The sequence below is a fragment of the Lotus japonicus genome, chromosome 5, assembly GCF_012489685.1.
Source record: "Lotus japonicus ecotype B-129 chromosome 5, LjGifu_v1.2".
NCBI lineage: Eukaryota > Viridiplantae > Streptophyta > Magnoliopsida > Fabales > Fabaceae > Lotus > Lotus japonicus.
In genome coordinates, this window is record NC_080045.1 from 25,117,002 (window position 1) to 25,125,954 (window position 8,953).

An 8,953-nucleotide genomic window follows, 5' to 3' on the forward strand; every position below is an offset into this window, starting at 1 on the left:
GCTCTTCTTCTAAAGTGGGCATGGAGGTTTGGAGTGGAATACAAGAGCCTGTGGAGGAGATTTCTCATAGCCAAATACAATCTAAATCCTAGAATCTTGTTATTACATGTGGCTATGGTGGAGGGAAAGAATTGGTCAGTTATTATGCAGGACATTGTGAATATTATTTATGAAGACTCATTGCTAGCAAAGGGACTCAAAGAAGGGCTGCTAATTAATATCGGTGATGGAGCTAATACCAGGTTCTGGGAGGATCCATGGGTGGACAATATCTCTCTCCGCAACAAGTATCCAAGGCTTTTTGCTATGAGCTTAAATAAAACTTGTATGATTGCTGAAGTAGGTGTATTTATTCAAGGGAAATGGGTATGGGATTTGTCCTTCAGGCGCAATTTCTTTGATTGGGAGTTGGAAATTCATAATTCGTTTGTCTCTCAAATTAACAGCAAGTTCCCTTCCCTTGGAACCTGTGATCGGATATGCTGGAGTTTTGATAGTTCAGGGCTGTTTTCTGTCAAGGGATATTTGCAAGTGGGTAGAAGACAAGGTTTTTGAAAGTGACAAATGGAATGTTCCCTCACAAGTTAAAAAAGTGATTCCTCCAAAAGTTGGTCTACTATTCTGGCAGGGTTGCTACAATAAGATTGCTTGCAAAGCCAACCTATTACGAAGAGGGATGGATTTGGAAGATAATGGCTCCTGCTCACTTTGTTTTCTAGGTGCTGAAACTGCTGATCATCTATTCATTCATTGCCCCATTTCATGGGATATGTGGGGAGGTATTTTGAAAAGATAAGGTATCTCGTGGGTTACTCCTCAATCTCTGCTTGATCTGGCAAATCAGTGGGAATTTCTGTGCGTAGCTTCTGATCCTCTGCTTTGGAAATTGATTCCCTACTCGTTGGTGTGGTCTGTGTGGGTGGGGAGAAATGATGTGGTTTTCAGGCACAAACCTTTCAGCAAGGAAGAGGTATGGGATCTCCATGTGTTGAGGATTGTTTGGTGGGTGAAAGCCTATTGGAAGGACTGCCCCTTCAATTCGGATCAATTCAGCACAAACTTCTGCAATATCAAAATTTCTAGGAAGGTTCATATTCCTAGATCAGCGTCATGGCATCCCCCTTCAATTGGAACCCTGAAGTTTAATGTTGATGGTGCCTCTCAGGGGAATCCGGGGCCTAGTGGCCTGGGGGGTGTCCTTCGTAATCACCAGAATCGTGTCCTTGGTTATTTTTCAATTAATGCTGGGTTTGGATGGGCTTTTGAGGCTGAGGTGCGAGCCATCCTTAAAGCCCTTCTGTTCTGCCAGGAGTTCCTAATCCAGGGGGTGGTGATTGAAAGCGATTCGACAATCGTTGTTGGTTGGGTTAATTCCAAAGCAAATAGGCCCTGGAAATTACTGAATGAGCTTAACCAGATCGATTCCTTGATGGTACTAACTAAATACTCCAAGGTGGTTCATATATTTCGTGAAGCCAACGGTCCTGCTGACTCGGTGGCTAAAGCGGGGTGCAGCAGAACAAATTCTCTTTGGTGGTGCTCCGGTTCGTTGTGAGGTTGCCTTAGTGTCGTGTCTCCTTGCTGCTGGTGATCCTGGAGGCTGGCATCCCTGCTTTCCTTTTTGTTAATTGTTGTTTCTTGCTTTATTTTGTTTTTGTTCTGTTCTGTTTTTTTCTCCCTTAGTTGTAGCTGTTTTTGCTCCTTTGCCTGTTCTTTTTCTTTCCGGTTTCGTTCCTCTGTACTGGGTGCTTTGCACCGTTTCTTCCCTTTTATTTATAATATATTGGTTTATTCTCAAAAAAAAAATATGATGGTGAACTTGGAAAAAATTATTTAATGCTTCCTAGATATTAGAAAGTGACTTATATTTTGTAATAATTTTTTTTCAAAAAATGTGACTTATAATAGGGAACAGAGGGAGTATGTAACTACACAAATTAACTAGTGCTATAACTTATAACTTGTGCGCTGCACAAAAATATCGTCTGCCATTTTATAGCTTGTATTGTACGTTAGTTGTTGTGATGGTATAGTTTGAACCATCGTATTATATATGTCGGTTGGTCAAACCGCCATCCATTTAATTATGTCGGAAGAAACCACCATAATATAAGAAAACCGACCGCCACAATTTACGGGTCTGTTTAATTGCAGCTTTAGTTTTTAAAACAGATTTCAGAAATAATTTTTAAAAACAATTTTGAGAAGAAAAAACTAGTTTGAATGACATGTTTCCAACATTTAGAAAACTTTTATGTGAAAACTAAAAACAGAAACTGAAAACATCTTTTCACTGAAAACTGAAATTGAGAACCGTTTTAAAAAAGAAAACAGTTTTTAACAAGTCAAATTAAACAGGTTTTTAATCTTTGAAAAATGCAAACAGGTTTCATCATTTTTATATTTGTTTTGGCTTGAGTAAAAGCTTATCTATATAATCGGTGGTGGAAGGTTCACATGTAGAACTGGGATGACTTGTTTGCTTTTGTTGATTCTTTGCTTTTAATTCCAATGCTGCTATTTGGCACGAGTAAATGGAGCACGAAGAGACACGAGAGTAACTGAACTTCTGTTGGCCCAACATTTTGGCCCAAGAAAGAAAAACGCATTCAGCCCAAAACTCTCGAGGAAGTCGAATTCTGACTAAAGAAAGGAAGAGGAAGTTGCACCAAGTTAATGGGGCGGCAAAACTCGACAACCACAATTACTGTTAAACACAGGCACATGTAACACGTGCCACACTGACCAAGTCAAATTCCCCCCACGATGGTCGAAAACATGGCCAGGAAACGGTTGGAGCAGTTGAAGCACACGATCTCCACCACCATGCGCAGAACTTCCGGAGCAAGCATCAGATCGTGGGAGAAACCAGACCCACTAACACGCAGAACACGAAACTCTATAAATAGGAGAATCCAATTCAGAAAGAAGGTTCCCAACTCAAACTCTGAAAAATTCACCAGAAAGCTCTAATGTCCGCATCAATGAGACTCAAGGAGCAAAACGTGATGATGAAGGAGTACGTTGCAGAACCAACACTTTAGTTTCCCCACATTTCAGTTTGTTGATTTCCAGTTCTTCTGTGCAGTTTGTTTGTCGAAATCTGCAGTTCATGTAGTTTTCATGTTATTTTAGTTTGTTTGACTATTTTGTAATCGACTCGTATTCAATAAATTCCAGTTTCTTCTGAGCTGTTTGTTATGGTCGAAAACACATTCATGTACACACAACACTTTGGCAAAGCGTTTTCTCAAAAGGACCCTGAAATCTAAACTTCCTTTAGTCGAACTAAGAGGATATTTGTTTACCAAAAATCCGTGTAAACAAATTGGCACGCCCGGTGGGACAATTTTTGTGAAAACTAAGTTTTACAGAAGCGTTTTGTGTGTTTTGTTTGCTGCATGCTATTTGGTATTTGCTACTTGCCTTGATTGTGATTTATATGCGCCTGAGAAGTGGTAAGACTATAAGTATGGCAAGCAATCGAGGAAGAACCTCCCCTCAAGGATCTAACGTGGGTAATCAGAGTAGTCCCGGGGGAAGTAGTGGTAATAATAATGAAGAAGTGTCTACTGGAATGGGGCATGGCACCAGTATGCCAACCCAGAATGTGGCAATTTCTGCAGTTGCAGAAATGCCTGTATCTACATCAGTACAGGCACAAATTGTTCCAACGATTACGAGGGACATGCCTTATGGTATGCCTACATCTATGATGCAAGGCATACAAGGCACGTATTCGACGTTCCCTGAAAATGTTCCCCCATTCAGCATACCCCCTTTTGGGGCAAATGGAACAATGTTAAACTTGGGAAGTCGAGTTAGTCCCCCTATTCCTGGATCTAGTTCACAAATTTATTTATCTACAGGTATGAATAATGGTTCACTTCAAGCCATTAGACAGCAAGTAGATGATAGTAACCATGAAATGGTTAACATGCTATCTCGACAGATAGGTGAGCTAATCAACCCTGTGCTCCAAAATAATAATGCCAATAATCAGCATTTGGCACGACAGATGGATCGTTTGGCGACAGCCCTGGGGGCACCAGTCGAAGTCCAACCGGCACCAGGGATTAACCAAATCTCGTTGCCTAACCATGTCCCTGCCCCGGTGCGCTATCAAGCGCCGCAACACCAAGAGATGAGGGCAAACCCTTTGTACGAGGCAGTGCAGCCACCATTGCAAAATGTGTATATGGTAAACAGGGAAGAACACGCTGATGGTGTGCTAGAAAGAATTCGACATCAGAACGCTGGGGGGCAACAAAATGTTGCTGCTGTGGTGGAGCAATTGTTGAACCAACATGGTTTCAACGTGGGTTTCGCGAATAGACCCCATTTTGTGTCAGCCTTTACAGAGGAGGTTCTCGAATCAGAACTTCCTCGAGGCTGGAAGGTCCCCAAATTCACTAAGTTCTCAGGGGATTCAGGAGAGTCCACAGTAGAACACATAGCCAGGTACCAAATCGAAGCAGGAGACTTAGCCATCAATGAGAATTTGAAAATGAAGTACTTCCCGAGTTCTCTAACCAAAAATGCATTTACCTGGTTCACCACCCTCGCTCCTAGGTCAGTCCGTACATGGGCCCAGTTGGAAAAAATTTTCCATGAACAGTTCTTTAGGGGAGAGTGCAAAGTAAGTTTGAAAGACCTGGCTAGTGTCAAAAGAAAGCCAGCAGAGTCTATTGATGATTACCTAAACAGGTTTAGGATGCTTAAATCTCGATGCTTCACCCATGTTCCTGAACACGAGCTAGTTGTCTTAGCCGCTGGTGGTCTAGAGTATTCTATTAGAAAGAAGATCGACACTCAGTATATTCGAGATATGTCTTTGCTCGCAGATAGAGTGAGGCACATCGAAATGCTAAAGGCCGAAAAGTCAGAGGAAAGGGCCAAGACTACTAAGTGGCCAAAGAAGGAGAAGGTAGCGTACATAGATGCGGATTCAGTAGGTCAGAATCCATGTGTCTATCGAGAAGTCCCTGCGGACGTTGATTTGAATGATGTCAATCTGGCTGAACTTCAGCCAGGGGATCCTTATGTGTGTAAAGCATTGAAACCACGTGGAAACAAACTTGGGGAGGAAAATCCCAAGAACACGATTCCTGCTGTAAAAACTTATACTTTTGATGTGGCCAAATGTGATGCAATCTATGATATACTTGTGTCTGATGGTTTGCTTGTGGTCCCCAAAGACCAAAAACTTCCTTCTCCTGAACAAAGGAAAGGGAAGAAATATTGCAAATATCATAACTTTTTTGGTCATTGGACCTCACAATGTGTTCGTTTCAGGGACCTCGTGCAGGGGGCATTGGACTCAGGAAGGCTCAAGTATGACGAAAAAGCCAAAAGTCAAATGAAGATTGACTCCGACCCACTGCAGGTAGCTGAAGCCAACTACGTGGAACCTTTCTACATTGGCATGGTTGACATTTCCGAGAAGCTGAATCTGGGCCTGACACTCGAGGAGGCAAAGGAGGAAAACACGGCTGTCGAAGAACCAGACGTCGTGAAAGAAGTGAACTTGGAAGAGGCTTACCCCAAGGCTGGAGAAACCCTTGTCGAGTTTCTATCCCGCAGCAAAGACGGCGAGAGAGAGGTTATGCTGTGCCCTCGATGCAGCGCTGTTTTCGACAAATCCGCAGCCAAGGCCTATCAAGATTCAGAAATGAAAAGGCATTATCAGAGGAAGGCTCCTGTATCCAGGAGACTGAAGTACCCTCACGAGGAGTGGGTCGAAAGAGACCAGGAACTCGATGGCCATAAAGGCCAAAAAACAAGCAGTAAAGACAAAACTTACCTCCCCAATGCTGGATTGCCAAGAAACCAATGGTTCAGGCCAACGCCTCCAAGGCCAAAACCATACCCTAAGTGGCAGAAAATCGACTTAGGTCAGGGATCCTCTTACATCAACAATTCCCGTGTGTCACGAAGCTATTCCTATGGCTCTGAGAACTACTATGCCCCTGAACAGATGACCAGGACTCAGTTCAGGCGTTTTCTGAGGAAAAGGAAAGCTGAGAGGGAAAGCGGTGGCAAGTTCCGTTCACTATGGGACATAAAGCCAGAAGATAACTCTCGCAATGAACCTAGTGTGGCGTCGATTATCAACCAGCTGGATCACGCTATCAAACAGGGAACAACCATACCACCAAATCCAGCTAAGGAAAAAGGGAAGAATGTCGTCGAGGATGAGGATGAAGACATGCTCGAAGATTTCGACGACAGTGAGGGAGAAGAGCTCAACATCATCTGCATCGTGTCCATCCTACCTGCAGAATTCGATAGAATCTCAGAGGTCACTGAAAGTGAGGAAGACTACTATGTCGACGACGAACCAGATGACAATCCTTTGTGTTATTATGTGATGCAGAGAGGATCCGTCGAAGATGAAAGAGCTATCTTCCAAAGGCCAACCGAGCAAATGAAGAGCCATTTGAAACCGCTATTTGTTTGGGCCAGAGTCGAGGAGAGGGGTGTTAACAAAGTCCTTGTCGACGGGGGAGCTGCAATTAACCTCATGCCCGGATTTATGCTCAAGAAGTTAGGTAAAACTGAAGCGGATCTAATCTCACATGACATGGTGCTTTCCGATTATGAAGGAAAGACAGGTTCTTCCCTAGGGGCAATCATGTTGAACATAACCGTAGGAACAGTAGCCCGTTCCACATTGTTCATTGTGGTCCCTTCGAAAGCCAATTACAATTTGCTGCTAGGAAGAGAATGGATTCATGGCGTGGGGGCAGTGCCTTCAACCTTACACCAATGTATATCCATTTGGAAGGCTGATGGAGTTGTCGAAAATGTACAAGCAGATCAAAGCTACTATTTAGCAGAAACAAGCTACGTTGGTAGGAAGAATTTCGAGAAGAGTTTAGCCACAATTGCTCCTTTAGACACAGTGGCTAGCCAGTACTTCAACCCCTACTCAGAGTACTCAGTAACGTTAGACCCCATCCGGGGCCTAAACCTCAATGAAGCATGTAAACCTGATGCCATGAGTGGATGGCACAGTGATGAAGAGAAAGATGCCACTGATGGGTGGCAAGCCAATGATAAAGATGATTAATTCGAGCATGGCTCGAATTTCGGCTTACGCAGCCGAAAACAAAATAAGAACGGCCTTGGAGGCCGAAAGGATGGCCAAAGAAATGGCTATAGACGAAGCTAATGTCTCAATCCTGCCTGTCGAATTGACACCTCAGGAGGAGACAACAACAAATAAGGATGATACGTGCATAGAAGTAAACAAGCAGAGTGCCGAGGGATGCGGATTCGAGGACCTTTGCAATCTGAGGCTAGATTGCATCTATGATGACGGCCCATTAGGCTTCGAGAAGCCAGTGGTCGAATTGTCCAAGAAAATGGAAGCGCAAGACCCTTTAGAAGAAGTAGACCTGGGTGATGGCTTAGAAAAGAGGCCAACGTATATTAGTGCTCTCATTGACCCGGAGCTAAAAGACAGGATGGTGAAATTACTCAAGGAATTCAAAGACTGTTTCGCTTGGGATTACGATGAAATGCCTGGCCTCAGTCGAGAAGTGGTGGAATTGAAGTTACCCATCAAAGAAAACAAGAAACCAGTCAAGCAACTGCCCAGGAGGTTCCATCCAGATGTGTTGGTGAAAATCAAGGAAGAAATCGAAAGACTCCTCAGGTGTAAATTTATCAGAACAGCTCGATATGTGGCCTGGTTAGCCAACGTGGTTCCAGTAATCAAGAAGAATGGGAAGATGAGAGTTTGCATAGATTTCCGAGATCTTAACGCTGCCACTCCAAAAGACGAGTATCACATGCCTATTGCTGAGATGATGGTGGATTCAGCTGCAGGTCATGAATACTTAAGCTTGTTGGATGGTTACTCAGGCTACAACCAAATCTTCATAGCAGAAGAGGACGTGTCGAAAACAGCTTTTCGATGTCCCGGTGCCTTGGGGACGTACGAGTGGGTGGTCATGCCATTTGGGTTGAAAAACACTGGCGCGACCTACCAAAGGGTAATGAATACCATTTTTCATGATTTTATAGAAACCTTCATGCAGGTTTATATTGATGACATTGTGGTGAAATCCCCATCAAGGGATGACCATTTGTCGCATCTAAGGAAATCCTTTGAGAGGATGAGAAAATATGGCTTGAAGATGAATCCCCTTAAATGTGCCTTTGGTGTTATTGCAGGTGATTTTTTGGGTTTTGTGGTGCACAAAAAGGGCATCGAAATCAACAAAAATAAAGCTAAAGCCATTCTCGACACAAGTCCACCAACCAGCAAGAAGCAACTACAATCGTTATTGGGGAAGATTAACTTCCTAAGAAGATTCATTACCAACCTCAGTGAAAAGACCAAGTCATTTTCTCCGCTTCTTCGACTAAAAAAGGAAGATGTGTTCCGCTGGGAGGCAGAGCACCAAAAGGCATTCGATGAACTCAAGAAGTACTTGTCCAATCCACCTGTAATGGTACCACCCATCAAGGGGAGGCCAATGAAGCTGTATATTTCTGCCACAGATGAAACCATCGGGAGCATGCTGGCTCAAGAAGATGAAGATGGCAACGAAAGAGCCATATTTTATTTAAGTAGGGTGTTAAATAGCGCAGAAACTCGATACACTATGATCGAGAAATTGTGTCTATGCCTGTACTTCTCTTGTGTAAAGTTGAAATATTATATAAAGCCAATCGATGTAATGGTTTTTTCTCATTATGATATAATAAAGCACATGTTATCCAAACCAATCTTGCATAGTCGAATTGGTAAATGGGCTTTGGCCCTAACCGAATATTCATTAACTTACACCCCATTAAAAGCGATTAAAGGGCAGGCGGTTGCTGATTTTTTGGCAGATCACACCATGCCTAGAGAGATCATAACCTATGTGGGCATACAGCCCTGGAAGTTATATTTCGACGGTTCCAGCCATAAGAATGGAACTGGAATCGGGATGTTTAT